This window comes from Mustela nivalis (genome assembly GCF_964662115.1).
Source record: "Mustela nivalis genome assembly, chromosome: 2".
Classification (NCBI taxonomy): Eukaryota; Metazoa; Chordata; class Mammalia; order Carnivora; family Mustelidae; genus Mustela; species Mustela nivalis.
This window is the reverse complement of record NC_139021.1, coordinates 81,759,288-81,776,332: the sequence shown is the minus strand read 5'-3', so window position 1 is coordinate 81,776,332 and position 17,045 is coordinate 81,759,288.

The following is a 17,045-nucleotide window of genomic DNA, read 5'->3' as shown; positions in this document are numbered from 1 at the left end:
TGTTAAGAGGAAAGGGTAAAAGTTAAAAAAATTAGCAGAAGAAAAAAAATTTAATAAATTAATTAGCTTTGAAAGACTAAATATTCATGGGAGAAAGCCATGAATTCCATGCTTTGCTTTCTCCTCCTCTGGAATTCCGCTGTTCTCTTTGGTAAGTGAACTTGGGCTTGGCTGGATTTCTTGTTGATCTCCTGGGGGAGGGGCCTGTTATAGTGATTCTCAAGTGTCTTTGCAATACCAAGGCGGTATTACACCTCCCTTACCAGGGGCCAGGCTAAGTAATCCGCTTGGGTTTGTTTTCAGGAGCTTTTGTTCCCTGAATGCTTTCTGTAGTTCCAGAGGACGAGAAAGAAAGTGGCAGCCTCTCAATCTTTAACGCAGAGGAGCAGATAGCTTGGGGCCCCACTCTTCAGTGTGCCTTCAGAGAAAAGAGCCCAATTACTCCTGTCTCCCTGGCTGCCAGCTGCACTCCAAGCTCACCCAGCCTGTGACCAAGCATCTCTGTCTCTGGCACACAGCTCCGCCTGGAGTTTCCAAACCCCACAGATCCCTGAGCTCTTTCAGATCAGGGTCTCCCCGGATCTTTTGGGGACCCCACTCACAGAGCATCGGCCTGTGCCATAGATTATGGTTCAAGGTAACCCTGAGTTGAGAGCTCACTTCTCAGCTCTGTCTCTGTAGCTGGCTTCCCCACTCTAATACCTGCGAGCTCTGTGACACTCAGACACCCCCGATCCTTCTGTGACCCCATGGGACCTGAGGACACGCTGTCCCCATGTGGGCGTCACCCTTGTTTAGCCTCTGAAGCAATGTTCCTCAGTGGAGTAGACTTTTAAAAGTCCTAATTTTGTGCTCTGTTGTTCTGCTGCTTGCTGGGAGTCAGCCCCTCCCACTGCAGTCTATCTTCCTGTCGCTTTGGAGTCACTTCTCTGCAGGTCTTACCTTTCAGAAAATGGTCGATTTTCTGTTTCTAGAATTGTTGCTCTTCTTCTTTTTGATCTCCTGTTGGATTTGTAGGTGTTCGGAATGGTTTGATAAGCTATCTAGCTGATCTCCTGTTACATGATGTCATCTCAGCCTGCTACTTCTCTGCTATCTTGACTCTTCCCTCCAAGACTTATTTTTATTTTTTACAAGTTTTAGTTGTCAGTAAAAGTCACCCATAATAGGGGCACTTGGGTGGCTCAGTGGGTTAAAGCCTCTGCCTTCAGCTCAGGTCATGATCCCAGGGTCCTGGGATCCAGCCCCACACTGGGCTCTCTGCTCAGCAGGGAGCCTGCTTCCCCCCACCCCCCGCCTGCCTCTCTGCCTGCTTGTCATCTCTGTCAAATAAATAAATAAAATCTTAAAAAAAAAAGTCACCCATAATATTTTTCACTTTCATAGTGATTCAAATAAAATGATCAACCATTTAACACCTATTCATCATTAGGAGCCTGAAAATCTCTGCTATCTAAATGCGGATCTAGAAATAAATGCATTTTGTGTTTGAGTGTAGCCCTAGAGGGATGGTGGGAAGCTAGCTTGTTTGGAAAACATCCAAGTATCAGCTCAGGAACTGGACTCAGTTGTGCCAATTCCGGGAGCAGGTGGTTTTCACGAGAAACAGAAGAGGACAACACTGCAGTGTCAAGATGATGCATTGAATCCTCAGGAATCTGAGGTTCAGGGCCATGAATTTGGAATCAAGAGGAGGAGAGTAGGCAGCAAGTTGATGAAAAGGGAAGGGTAAGGCATTCCTGAGTCTGCTCCAACACAATGAACCCTTGCAGGTATTTGGTTCTCAGGAAATCATTGTTGGATGGATGGATGGATGTGTGAAGATGGAAAGCTTGAGAGAGTCACCTCTTGAGGTCTCTAAGACATGACAATAGGGGGCATTGGCCAGGATACAAAGGTGAGAAGTAGTGGAACAGGCAGCAAAGTGACAGATATGATTCTTGCATACAGATAAGTGAAAGAGGCACAGACATAATAACTACAATAGAGGACTGTTGGAGCACTGGCCACCAGGAAGTGTTTACACAGAGGGGTAGAAGATAAGGAAGATCTCAAAGCATGATTTGGGGAAGAACATGCCAAGGTGGAAGGAAAGTAGAGAGTAAAAATACGGCAATAGGAAAGTAAAGCACCAGAGATTAGCCTAATGTAGCCAGAGCGTATAGTGGGGCAGAGAAGCCACAAAAGCAGCCTGAGACCAGAAAGGGGAGAGCTTGAATTCTAGGCTAAGGCCTTTGAGCAGGGTATGTAGCAATCACTCCACCTTCCTATCAGAATACACTTGAAGTGTGGGACAAAATGTACAAGTTAGTTCTCAGTACATCTTGCAATATAACAGGACAATATAAGAGATAGAAGTAATGAAACACTAGCAAATGAATGAAGGCAAAAAGGAAGAACAGCTTAATTATTACATATAAATTCTATAAGATGTATCTATTTTCTTAAGGACTATAAAATATAAGAGAGGACAGCAAAGAAATGCAAAGAAATGGATCACTAGCACTATGCTAAGTTCTTGAGGACCACTTGGAAGACAAGAGATCAAAGTAAATAAGCCACATACAAGTGGTATTGACATTTTTTCCCATCTTAAATCCTTCTTAGAACAAGGCAGATTTAAACTTAAAAAATGCACAGCTTAAAAAATCCTCTAGGTGTAGCATTTATAATGCCATGCATTGTTATAAAATACTGTAAAACAGGTACCCTATACTCTTTACCAACAGAGATACTATTCACAGATGGTTTACAGGGTGCATTTCTCTGCTCCATTCTGTAGAGCAAAATCTGGTTTAGTGGAGAATTTTCTATCATCATTTGGAGGTTTTCTTATAATTAGAAAGCCATTTTTGCTGGAATCATTCTAGATGAAAAACAGTCCTTACTGTTCTATTTTCCTACTTTCCTTTGCTTGGGTAAGGAGTGTAGGGAGCAGAAAAAGTAGAGAAAGGAAACAGGAGAATTTTGTCTAAATAATGATAATGAAAAAGTGAACGTTCAACAAACCACATGCCTTTGTTTTATTAAGTGCTCATGATCATCTTTAAGAGAAAAAGCAGCAAAGCTGAAAATGGGTGTTGTAACAGTCTGGGAGGTAGAGTGCAAGAAGGGCCCTGGCCGTTCCAGCTGGTGCGTGCTGCACCCTCTTGCTGGTGCTTTCCTGGGAGAGATTCCTCTCTTCCCATGAAACACATCAGTGGCTTCTTGCCTGGGGCAGATGGTTGATGCAGTATGCAGCTTTCTAAATGGGACAGGGTTTGCCCAGACATCTTGTGCCATCCAGATTCTCCCATCTATTTCTGCCTTTCTTCCATCCAACTTCTTGCTCATTTTGTGACCTCATCCTTCTGTTTGTTCTTGGAATTTGTGCTTTCTAGTTCCAAATTGCTATTTTTACTCTTCCCTACTTCTCTGGCCTGACTTACTATCGTTCCTGGTCCCCAATGACAATTCATGAAGGCTTTGCTGAACTCCTGGACGAAATGGCATTGATGTTTTCTTTGATGTGCCTAATTGTCTGGAGACCCCAGGCTCCCCCAGATTCCCTAGTATGCATCTACTCTTGTCCAGTGGACCATACCTTATCTTGGCCTGATGCTCTTTTTGTTTGTTTGTTTTGTTTTCCTTTTATTTACAGCTTGTGCCTGGAAATAATGGGACTGATTATGTCTACTTTCAGAGGCAGTGAAGCACCTGTGATTTCTGGCCCTCATTCTCTCACTGGGAAGAATTTTCCCTAAATATTCCTATTCCACGATAGATTTGATTTCTTTAGTTCAATGGCATTGACATGAATGGCCAAGTTTCCTTTTACTTTATGATGACTAATGACTTTACAGCTTTTAAATTTTTATTTATTTTTTATTGATTTTTTGGGAGGGGTGGGTAGAAAGCTTGGCAGAAATATCATGGGGATAATATTTGGGCTTTTCTCTATCTGTGAACTGGTTTTCTCACTCTTCGTCATTAGCCATGATGATTTCAGGAGAGATGACCCTTTGGCCTGGAGAATATTATGAAAGAGTCTGGTCGGTCGCTACCACATCTACTGTACCAGGAAATGACATTGGCCATCTCTTTTGAGAAGTGACACAGGATGGGGTGGGGTGGGGGGAAGGAGTCCCACACGAGGACAGGGGAGAGGTGAGGAAGGGAGGAAACACAGCCCTTAACACTCCCCTGCATTGGAGTAACTTACTTGGCATAACATCATCTTCTAATAACGAAAAGATTAACTGTCGTTCTCCTCTTCCCCATGAGGCAAAACAGATGCTGTTTCTATGACGAGACACTCTGTCTTCAGCCCGGCAGCCATATCTATAGCCAGACATCTCAACAGCAGATATCCCTAGGCTAGATTCTCCCTGCTGCGGATGGGGGCGTTGCACGCATGTGGGATGTGGCAGGATGTGAATGTGCTTGCAGGGTGTGTGTGTGTGTGTGCAGAGGGAAATGCAAGAAAGATGGAAAAGCAGAGACAAGGAAGAAGCAGGAGAGAAAGAGAGAGACGGGGGGAGAGAGAGATCCATTCCCCTTCTCCCTCCAAAGTAACACCACCCAGTGGTACTGGAGACAGGGGACTGCAACGCCAGTACTCAGGGCTCAGGGTCCTCCTGGTGTTGTCTATCAGGAGCAGTAGAGAGGATCTAGACTTAACCATAAAAAGACAACTTGGATAAAATGAAGAATGTGCTGTTCCTGTCAGCCACCCCTGCAGAGGCACCCAGGGCTGCGTGGGACCTTGGGAATCACATGCCCACCAGTCGTGCACGAGAATGTGCAAAGACAAGAGAAAGGTGTTCCCACCTCAGGAACTTACATGCTGGTAGGTATGAGAATGACATCTGAGTCACGCTTCTGTGTTCCCAAAGCTCTTTCTCTTTCCTGTGATGTTGCCCAGACACGTATTCTAGTGAGGAGAAAAATACAGCATATTATAGTCAACCAGCTTGCTCCCTCATCCAACCTATAAGTGGTAGAGAGGGGTTCAACTCAAGGCACTAGCTCTGCCCTCAGATCCTTTCTGTCACACCATGCCACCTCTTACAATAGAAGCCCAGAACCTATGACTCCACAGAGGCCTGCATGTTTGCAAACCTGGATTCCCTTGTAGACTTAAGAGGCGGGAAGTACATGGGGTGGACTGGGTTGAGCTCAATTTGTTTCTTCTTCTCTCAGCAGCCACTGCGTGGACACCCCAACTGCTTCCTTTTAGCTGAGTATGAGACCAAGTAGAGCATAAAGCTTCTGCGGAGAGTGGGGAGGGTGCAAAATGTAGTCTATTTTCCTACAAAGTCCAGAGAATGCTCTGCCAGTTCATTTTGTTTTTGCTTGTTACGTACAACTAGAGATTCATCTGAAGTTATGTTCTCAGCAATACTTTCTCACAACAAAGAAGCACATTGGCTCTCTTTCTTCCTGCCCTTGCTTTCTGAGGTCCAGTTGAGTTTTACTGATTAAGAAGCTAGATTCAGGGGCACCTGAATGGCTTAGTTGGTTAAGCGGCTGCCTTCACCTCAGGTCATGATCCCAGAGTCTTGAAATCGAGTCCAGCATCAGGCTCCCTGCTCAGCGGGAAACCTGCTTATCCCTCTTCCTCTCCCCCTGCTTATATTCCCTCTCTCACTGTCTCTCTCTCTCTCAGTGTGTCAAATAAATAAATAAATAAAATCTTAAAAAAAAAAAAAGAAGCTAGATTTAGAGTACTTAGATTTACGTGGGGGCAAAAACAAGTTGCCAAGAGGGCTAACACTGTCTTTAGGATGAATTGTTCTCCGCTCACTCTAGTTATTATTCTATGTGTTATAAACATTTTTATCTTAAAGATTTCCATCTATCTTTCCTGAGTGATTCCTTCTTCCATGGTGAACAGATATCAGAAAAAGAAAGAAGAGGAGGAGTCAAGATGGCGGAGAAGAGGCAGGCTGAGACTACTTCAGCTAGCCGGAGATCAGCTAGATAGCTTATCTAAAGATTGCAAACACCTGAAAATCCATCGGCAGATCGAAGAGAAGAAGAACAGCAATTCTGGAAACAGAAAAACAACCACTTTCTGAATGGTAGGACCGGCGGAAAAGTGAATTCAAAGCGACGAGAAGATAGACCCCGGGGGGAGGGGCCGGCTCCCAGCAAGCGGTGGAGCAACCGCGCACAAAATCAGGACTTTTAAAAGTCTGTTCTGCTGAGGGACATCGTTCCAGAGGCTAAACCGGGGCAAAGACCACGTGGGGTCAGCGTGGCCTCAGGTCCCGCAGGGTCACAGAAGGATCGGGGTTGCCTGAGTGTCGCAGAGTTTGCGGGTATTGGAATGGGAAAGCCGGCTACAGAGACAGAGCCGACAGTAAGCTCGCAGCTCGGGGTTACCTTGAACCGGTCGCAGGCTTGGTGAGCTCGGAGCGGGGCCGGAGGTCAGGCAGACGGGAGTAACTGGGCGCTGTTCTCTGAGGGCGCACTGAGGAGTGGGGCCCTGGGTTCTCGGCTCCTCCAGGCCGGAGACCAGGAGGCCGCCATTTGTATTCCTGTCCTCTGGAACTCTACGGAAAGCGCTCAGGGAACAAAAGCTCCTGAAAGCAAACCTGAGCGGATTACTCACCCCGACCCCGGGTAAGGGCGGTGTAATTCCGCCTGGGGCAAAGACACTTGAGAATCACTACAACAGGCCCCTCCCTTAGAAGATCAACAAGAAATCCAGCCGAGACCAAGTTCATCTACCAAGGAGTGCGGTTTCAATACCAAGGAGAGCAGCAGAATTCCAGAGGAGGAGAAAGCAAAGCACGGAACTCATGGCTTTTTCCTTGTGATTTTTTTTAGTCTTGCAGTTAATTTAATTTTTTTCTTTTTCATTTTTTGTTTTTTTTCTCGCCTCTGGTAAATTTTTTTTTAACTTTTACCTTTTTCTTTTTTAACGTTTTTTAGCTAGTTTATCCTATATATATTTTTTCTTTTTTATATTTTTCTTATTTGTTTTCTTTTTTTAAAATTCTTTTCTTTTCTTTTTTCTTCTTTATTCTTTTTCTTTCTTTCTTCCTTTTTGAACCTCTTTCTATCCCCTTTCTCCCCCCTCACGATTTGGGATCTCTTCTAATTTGGTTAAAGCATATTTTCCTGGGGTTGTTGCCACCCTTTTAGTATTTTACTTGCTCCTTCAAATACTCTTATCTGAACAAAATGACAAGACGGAAAAATTCAACACACACACACAAAAAAGAACAAGAGGAAGTACCGAAGGCTAGGGACCTAATCAATACAGACATTGGTAATATGTCAGATCTAGAGTTCAGAATGACAATTCTCAAGGTTCTAGCCGGGCTCGAAAAAGGCATGGAAGATATTAGAGAAACCCTCTCGAGAGATATAAAAGCCCTTTCTGGAGAAATAAAAGAACTAAAATCTAACCAAGTTGAAATAAAAAAAGCTATTAATGAGGTGCAATCAAAAATGGAGGCTCTCACTGCTAGGATAAATGAGGCAGAAGAAAGAATTAGTGATATAGAAGACCAAATGACAGAGAATAAAGAAGCTGAGCAAAAGAGGGACAAACAGCTACTGGACCACGAGGGGAGAATTCGAGAGATAAGTGACACCATAAGACGAAACAACATTAGAATAATTGGGATTCCAGAAGAAGAAGAAAGAGAGAGGGGAGCAGAAGGTATACTGGAGAGAATTATTGGGGAGAATTTCCCCAATATGGCAAAGGGAACGAGCATCAAAATTCAGGAGGTTCAGAGAATGCCCCTCAAAATCAATAAGAATAGGCTCACACCCCATCACCTCATAGTAAAATTTACAAGTCTCAGTGACAAAGAGAAAATCCTGAAAGGAGCCCGGGAAAAGAAGTCTGTAACATACAATGGTAAAAATATTAGATTGGCAGCTGACTTATCCACAGAGACCTGGCAGGCCAGAAAGAGCTGGCATGATATTTTCAGAGCACTAAATGAGAAAAACATGCAGCCAAGAATACTATATCCAGCTAGGCTATCATTGAAAATAGAAGGAGAGATTCAAAGCTTCCAGGACAAACAAAAACTGAAAGAATTTGCAAACACCAAACCAACTCTACAGGAAATATTGAAAGGGGTCCTCTAAGCAAAGAGAGAGCCTACAAGGGGTAGATCAGAAAGGAACAGAGACCATATACAGTAACAGTCACCTTACAGGCAATACAATGGCACTAAATTCATATCTCTCAATAGTTACCCTTAATGTTAATGGGATAAATGCCCCTGTCAAAAGACACAGGGTATCAGAATGGATAAAAAAACAAAACCCATCTATATGTTGCCTCCAAGAAACTCATTTTAAGCCCGAAGACACCTCCAGATTTAAAGTGAGGGGGTGGAAAAGAATTTACCATGCTAATGGTCATCAGAAGAAAGCAGGAGTGGCAATCCTTATATCAGATCAATTAGATTTTAAGCAAAAGACTATAATAAGAGATGAGGAAGGACACTATATCATACTCAAAGGGTCTGTCCAACAAGAAGATTTAACAATTTTAAATATGTATGCCCCCAACGTGGGAGCAACCAACTATATAAACCAATTAATAACAAAATCAAAGAAACACATCAACAATAATACAATAATAGTAGGGGACTTTAACACTCCCCTCACTGAAATGGACAGATCATCCAAGCAAAAGATCAGCACGGAAATAAAGGCCTTAAACGACACACTGGTCCAGATGGACATCACAGATATATTCAGAACATTTCATCCCAAAGCAACAGAATACACATTCTTCTCTAGTGCACATGGAACATTCTCCAGAATAGATCACATCCTCAGTCCTAAATCAGGACTCAAGTGGTATCAAAAGACTGGGATCGTTCCCTGCATATTTTCAGACCACAATGCTCTAAAGCTAGTACTCAACCACAAAAGGAAGTTTGGAAAGAACCCAAATACATGGAGACTAAACAGCATCCTTCTAAAGAATGAATGGGTCAACCGGGAAATTAAAGAAGAATTGAAAAAAATCATGGAAAAAATGATAATGAAAATACAACGGTTCAAAATCTGTGGGACACAACAAAGGCAGTCCTAAGAGGAAAATATATGACGGTACAAGCTTTTCTCAAGAACCAAGAAAGGTCTCAGGGACACAACCTAACCCTACACCTAAAGGAGCAGGAGAAAGAACAAGAAAGAAACCCTAAGCTCAGCAGGAGAAGAGAAATCATAAAGTTCAGAGCAGAAATCAAGGAAATAGAAACCAAAAAAACAATAGAACAAATCAACGAAAGTAGGAGCTGGTTCTTTGAAAGAATTAATAAAATTGATAAACCCCTGGCCCGACTTATCAAAAAGAAAAGAGAAAAGACCCAAATAAATAAAATCATGAATGAAAGAGGAGAGATCACAACTAACACCAAATAAATACAAACTATAATAAGAATATACTATGAGCAACTCTACGGCAATAAATTTGACAATCTGGAAGAAATGGATGCATTCCTAGAAACATATAAACTACCACAACTGAACCAGGAAGAAATAGAAAGCCTGAACAGACCCATAACCAGTAAGGAGATTGAAATAGTCTCTAAAAATCTCCAAACAAACAAAAGCCCAGGGCCAGACGGCTTCCCGGGGGAATTCTACCAAACATTTAAAGAAGAACTAATTCCTATTCTCCTGAAACTGTTCCAAAAAATAGAAATGCAAGGAAAACTTCCAAACTCATTTTATGAGGCCAGCATCACCTTGATCCCAAAACCAGACAAGGATCCCATCAAAAAAGAGAGCTATAGACCAATATCCTTGATGAACACAGATGCGAAAATACTCAACAAAATACTAGCCAATAGTATTCAAAGGATTATTCACCACGACCAAGTGGGATTTATTCCAGGGCTGCAAGGTTGGTTCAACATCCGCAAATCAGTCAATGTGATACAACACATCAATAAAAGAAAGAACAAGAACCATATGATACTCTCAATAGATGCTGAAAAAGCATTTGACAAAGTACAGCTTCCCTTCCTGATCAAAACTCTTCAAAGTGTAGGGATAGAGGGCACATACCTCAATATCATCAAAGCCATCTATGAAAAACCCACCGCAAATATCATTCTCAATGGAGAAAAACTGAAAGCTTTTCCGCTAAGGTCAGGAACACGGCAGGGATGTCCATTATCACCACTGCTATTCAACATAGTACTAGAGGTCCTAGCCTCAGCAATCAGACAACAAAAGGAAATTAAAGGTATCCAAATCGGCAAAGAAGAAGTCAAATTATCACTCTTCGCAGATGATGTGATACTATATGTGGAAAACCCAAAAGACTCCACTCCAAAACTGCTCAGCTTATACAGGAATTCAGTAAAGTGTCAGGATATAAAATCAATGCACAGAAATCAGTTGCATTTCTCTACACCAGCAGCAAGACAGAAGAAAGAGAAATTAAGGAGTCAATCCCATTTATAATTGCACCCCAAACCATGAGATACCTAGGACTAAACCTAACCACAGAGGCACAGAATCTCTACTCAGATAATTATAAAGTACTCATGAAAGAAATTGAGGAAGACACAAAGAAATGGGAAAATGTTCCATGCTCCTGGATTGGAAGAATAAATATTGTGAAAATGTCTATGCTACCTAAAGCAATCTACACATTTAATGCAATTCCTATCAAAGTACCATCCATCTTTTTCAAAGAAATGGAACAAATAATGCTAAAATTTATATGGAACCAGAAAAGACCTTGAATAGCCAAAGGGATATTGAAAAAAAAAGCCAACGTTGGTGGCATCACAATTCCGGACTTCAAGCTCTATTACAAAGCTGTCATCATCAAGACAGCATGGTACTGGCACAAAAACAGACACATAGATCAATGGAACAGAAGAGAGAGCCCAGAAATAGACCCTCAACTCTACAGTCAACTAATCTTCAACAAAGCAGGAAAGAATGTCCAATGGAAAAAAGACAGCCTCTTCAATAAATGGTGCTGGGAAAATTGGACAGCCACATGCAGAAAAATGAAATTGGGCTATTTCCTTACACCACACACAAAAATAGACTCAAAATGGATGAAGGACCTCAATGTGCGAAAGGAATCCATCAAAATCCTTGAGGAGATCACAGGCAGCAACCTATTCGACCTCTTCCGCAGCAACATCTTCCTAGGAACAACGCCAAAGGCAAGGGAAGCAAGGGCAAAAATGAACTATTGGGATTTCATCAAGATCAAAAGCTTTTGCACAGCAAAGGAAACAGTTAACAAAATCAAAAGACAACTGACAGAAAGGGAGAAGATATTTGCAAATGACATATCAGATAAAGGACTAGTGTCCAGAATCTATAAAGAACTTAGCAAACTCAACACCCAAAGAACAAATAATCCAACCAAGAAATGGGCAGAGGACATGAACAGACATTTCTGCAAAGAAGACATCCAGATGGCCAACAGTGCTCCATATCACTCGGCATCAGGGAAATACAAATCAAAACCACAAAGCGATATCTCCTCACACCAGTCAGAATGGCTAAAATCAACAAGTCAGGAAATGACAGATGCTGGCGAGGATGCGGAGAAAGGGGAACCCTCCCACACTGTTGGTGGGAATGCAAGCTGGTGCAGCCACTCTGGAAAACAGCATGGAGGTTCCTCAAAACGTTGAAAACAGAACTGCCCTATGACCCAGCAATTGCACTACTGGGTATTTACCCTAAAGATAGAAACGTAGTGATCCAAAGGGGCACGTGCACCCGAATGTTTATAGCAGCAATGTCCACAATAGCCAAACTATGGAAAGAACCTAGATGTCCATCAACAGATGAATGGATCAAGAAGAAGTGGTATATATACACAATGGAATACTATGCAGCCATCAAAAGAAATGAAATCTTGCCATTTGCGACAACATGGATGGAACTAGAGCGTATCATGCTTAGCGAAATAAGTCAAGCAGAGAAAGACAACTATCATATGATCTCCCTGATATGAGGAAGTGGTGATGCAACATGGGGGCTTAAGTGGGTACGAGAAGAATAAATGAAACAAGATGGGATTGGGAGGGAGACAAACCATAAGTGACTTTTAATCTCATAAAACAAACTGAGGGTTGCTGGGGGGAGGGGGTTTGGGAGAAGGGGGTGGGATTATGGACATTGGGGAGGGTATGTGTTTTGGTGAGTGCTGTGAAGTGTGTAAACCTGGTGATTCACAGACCTGTACCCCTGGGGATAAAAATATATGTTTATAAAAATAAAAAAATTAACAAAAAAGAAAGAAAAATCAATAGTGTACAAGTATTTAACAGATTCTCGAGTCCAGCTGATCCTGGGGAAGCCACCCTTCCTCCCCATTGCAAGATTAGAGGTGAGCAAGGTAGGCTTCAGGCATGAAGGAGGTGAACACATCCTAACAGCTGCCATCTCTCCTTTGTGCAAACACTTCTGTACTTTAACCTTCTACTTATAGGTTTTTTGGTTTTTTTTTTTTTGTAATATTTTTTTCAGTGTTCCAAGATTCATTTTTCATGCACCACACCCAGTGCTCCATGCAATACCTGCCTTCCTTAATACCCACCACCAGGCTCAGCCAACCCTGCAACTCCTTCCCCTCCAAAACCATCTGTTCTCAGAGTCCACAGCCTCTCATGGTTCCTCTCCCCCTCTGATTTCCTCCAACTCACTTCTCCTCTCCTTCTCCCAATATCCTCTGTGTTATTCCTTATGCTCCACAAGTAAGTGAAACCATATGATAATTGACTCTCTCTGCTTGACTTATTTCACTCAGCAGCAAGTCCATTTTCCTGTAAGTATATATGGATCAAGAAGATCCATATATACTTATAGGGCTTTATATTAAAGACTTCTATCTTGACTGGGGATTAAGAATTCATACTAGGAGCCTGAAGATCTGATTTGACAGGCATCTTGATGATGTTGCAATGCTTCAGGACCTGCAGAATGGAGGACTCATGCCTCTTATACACTGGTCCTGGCCTCCTTCAGCAACAGGGAGATAAAACCTCACAACATCCATAAAAGCGGACTTGCTGTCTAGCAGTCTTGTTCGGGTGGTTTGTTACAGACCGGATTGCATTTAGGCTGTCCAATCCTCAACATGGAATCAGTAGAGAGTTGAGGATGCAGAGTGAAAACACAAAGAGAGAATGCATGAAAGATAAATGAACATCTCAGTAGACAAAGCACCCAAATTCAGCTTAGGCTTGGTGTGGATGATGAGGTAATCATGAGGAAGAGAGGAAAGGTGGCCTGTCAATTTCCTGGGCTCCCAGGGCAGGTGGCAATGCAGGTACTTCTTTAGAGAGTACCTCTGAGACTATGAGCCTGCTTGGTGCCATTTCCATTCTAGTTCTCAAATAGAGGCAGGAGTGCCTCCATGGGGCTATTCCTGTGCTCTGTGGGACTAGATGACAAGAGCAACAAGGGGTGGCAAATGCAATGTGTTGACAGATCTAACTGCAAAATATTTGCTAGGCTTGATTGGGCCATTGAAAGACTTACTCCTATGGTGTTTTCCCCACTCAGTTCCAGATATCCTGAATATTCCTCCAGTGCTACCCATCATCTGTGTGTAGAGATAAGAAGTAATCAGGCCTCCAGCAGCTGAATGGAATTCACTTTCTATCTTGCCCAGCAGGTAGGCTGCTATCCACAGACAAAGCAGTAGACATTTCCCAGGGTTCTGTATGTTTTGGTGAAATGCCTGCCCAAATCCACGGCTTGCCCCACTACCCCCGCCCCCCACTACATGCTTGTATCTCCTGTATCAGAGATTTTAAAGTAGCTGTTTCTCTCATCTGGAAAATTTTCCCTGCTCTGTCTAGACACATTCTTCAAAGTCGAAACTTAGACTCAAGTGCTCCTCTCCAGGAGGCCTTTGCGATCATGTCAGTCTGTGATCGCTTCTCCTCTTTCCGTCTGTTCTGTATTGATTTACTACAAAACTGCATTTATCATGGTTCCCTTAGAATTAAATTTTGACACTTATGAAAGAAATTGAAGAAGACACAAAAAGATGGAAAAACGTTTCATGCTCATGGATTGGAAGAATAAACATTGTTAAAATGTCTATACTGCCTATAGTAATCTATACTTTTCAATGCCATCCGGATCAAAATTCCACCAGCATTTTTCAAAGTTCTGGAACAAACAATCCTAAAATTTGTATGGAACCAGAAAAGATGCCAAATTGCTAAGGAAGTGTTGAAAAAGAAAAATAAAACTGGGGGCATCATGTTGCCTGATTTCAAGCTTCACTACAAAGCTGTCTTGGTGATACTGGCACATGATACTGGCACAAAAACAGACACATAGACCAGTGGAACAGAGTAGGGAGCCCAGATAGGGACCCACAACTCTATGGGCAACAAATCTTCGATGAAGCAGGAAAAAATATCAGTTGAAAAAAAGACAGTGTCTTCAATAAATGGTGCTGGGAAAATTGGACAGCTATATATAGAAAAATGAAACTTGATCATTCTCTTACACCATACACAAAGATAAACTCGAAATGGATAAAAGACCTCAGCGTGAGGCAGGAATCTATCAAAATCCTAGAGGAGAGCATAGGCAGTAATCTCTTCGACATCAGCCATAGCAACTTCTTTCAAGACATGTTTCCAAAGGCAAAAGATACAAAAGTGAAAATGAACTTTTGGGACTTCATCAAGATAAAAAGCTTCTGCATAGCAAAGGAAATAATCAATAAAACAAAGAGATAAACCACAGAATGGGAGAAGATATTTGCAAATGACATTACAGACAAAGGGCTGATATCCAAGATCTGAAACTCCTCAAACTCAACACTCAAAAAACAGATAATCATGTCAAAATATGGGCAGAAGACCTGAACAGACACTTCTCCAAAGAAGACTTATAAATGGCTAATAGACACATGAAAAAATGTTCATCATCATTAGCCATCAGGGAGATTCAAATCAAAATCATATTGAGAAACCACCTTACACCAGTTGGAATGGCCAAAACTAGCAAAACAGTAAGCAACAAGTGTAGGAGAGGCTGTGGGGAAAGGGGAACCCTCTTCCACTGTTGGTGGGAATGCAAGTTGGTGTAGCCGCTTTGGAAAACAGTGTGAAGATTCCTTAAGAAATTAAAAATAGAGCTACCCTATGACTCAGCAATCACACTACTGGATATTTACCCCAAAGATACAAATGTAGTGAAAAGAAGGGCCATCTATATCCCCAATGTTCCTAGTAGCAATGGCCACAGTTGCCAAACTGTGGAAAGAGCCAAGATACCCTTCAACAGATGAATGGATGAAGAAGATATGGTCCATATATACAATGGAGTATTATGCCTCCATCAGAAAGGATGAATACCCAACTTTTATATCAATAAGGACAGGACTGGAGGAGATTGCTGAGTGTAATAAGTTGAGCAGAGACAATCAATTATCATATGGTTTCACTTTCTTGTGGCGCATAAGGAATAATATGGAGGACATTGGCAGAAGGAGAGGAGAAGTGAGTTGGGGGAAACTGGAGAGGAAGAGGAACCATAAGAGACTGTGGACTGTGAGAAACAAATTGAGGGTTTTGGAGGGGAGGGGTGTGGGGGGTTGGGTGAGCCTGGTGGAGGATATTAAGGAGCACATGTCCTGCATGGAGCACTGGGTGTGGTGCATAAACAATGAATCTTGGAACACTGAAAAAGTAAAATAAAATTTAAAAAATTAAAAAAAAGAAATAACGTTTGACATGTTTTACATTTTTCACAAATGCAAGCACTGTGTCTTTTCCTTTCTTAGATGCCTCTAGACCAGCATAAGGAAGGAGTTCAATATTAGTAGCTTTATAAAGTGACATTTCTGAGATTTGGGGAGAACCTGGCTTATAGCACTTCCTGTGTGTGTGTGTGTGTGTGTGTGTGTGTGTGTGTGTGTGTTTCTATTTGTCTGCAGTGATGGACAGCCACTTCCTAGTCCAGGTCTCAGGAAGTAGGTTTAGACAACTACGTGCTTACACAAACCTTCTAGAGTATCTATATCCTTGTTGCTTTCACTACAAAGCATGGTGGCCTAGAGTGTTTTGTTTTATGTGCCCCTTTTTTTCCCCTGCTAGCTTGTGAATATAAAGACAGGAACTTTACCTAATTAATTACTTCATTCCCAGGCCCTAGCACAGAGCCTGCACACAGGAAGTACCAGGTTATGCTGACCACAGTGGAATGAATATATTTGTAGGCAATATCATTCTTTTCCCTCCTCATCATTCTACCTTGGCCCACAATAATAAATAGGAAATCCCTCTATCTGGAATTTTGGAAGACAGTAGCTGTCTCCTTTCCTTGCCCTGCACTCATTATCCCCAGCAGTAGGGAGTGAGTTGTCAATTGTGAGCCTGGGAGAAGGAGCTGAAACTGGGTTGCTCCCATCAGCAGAGTGGTGTCTTTTCCAGGACAGCTTGTCCTCAGGTTGCACATGTTCCTCTTCTCCAGGGAAAGGCATGCCGAGGTCCAGTTCTCTCTTGGGGTATGCGTGTGTGTGCTCGTGCATCCACATATGGGTGTGTCTATGCACATGCTTTTGTGTGTTGATTCCAGGAGAGGATATAGATGCTCTATTGCCCCCAGGTACGAGCTGCATTTCTCCAGTTAAAAGTCTTTCACAACAAACCTGATATTTTCTCCTCCATCTGATTGCCTCTGAGTCTTTTTCAGTGGGTTCTGAACTCTAGGCAGGAAACGGACCCATTATGAACCATCACCCCCCACTCCCCATTGCTGTGAGAAGATCCCATTTTGAAGGGTGGATCGATCATTGTGCTTCCCTTTCTGACTTCCCTGTGTGTGTATCCCTCATCCAGGTCAGTGTGAAACATACACATCACCTCTGAAGAGCTAGGTCTGCAGTGGTTGGGGTGAAACACAGTAGGGCAGATGCCTCTGGCTTCAGAAAGAAGAAAGTGGCTAACTTCTCTGAACACCCCTTTCATCTGGGTTGACCTCCAGTTTCTCGGAGGCTGTATATTTGCAAGGGGTCCTAAGTAATTACTTGGAGAATTTGGGTGAAGGGGGGATAGGAAGGGCACAGT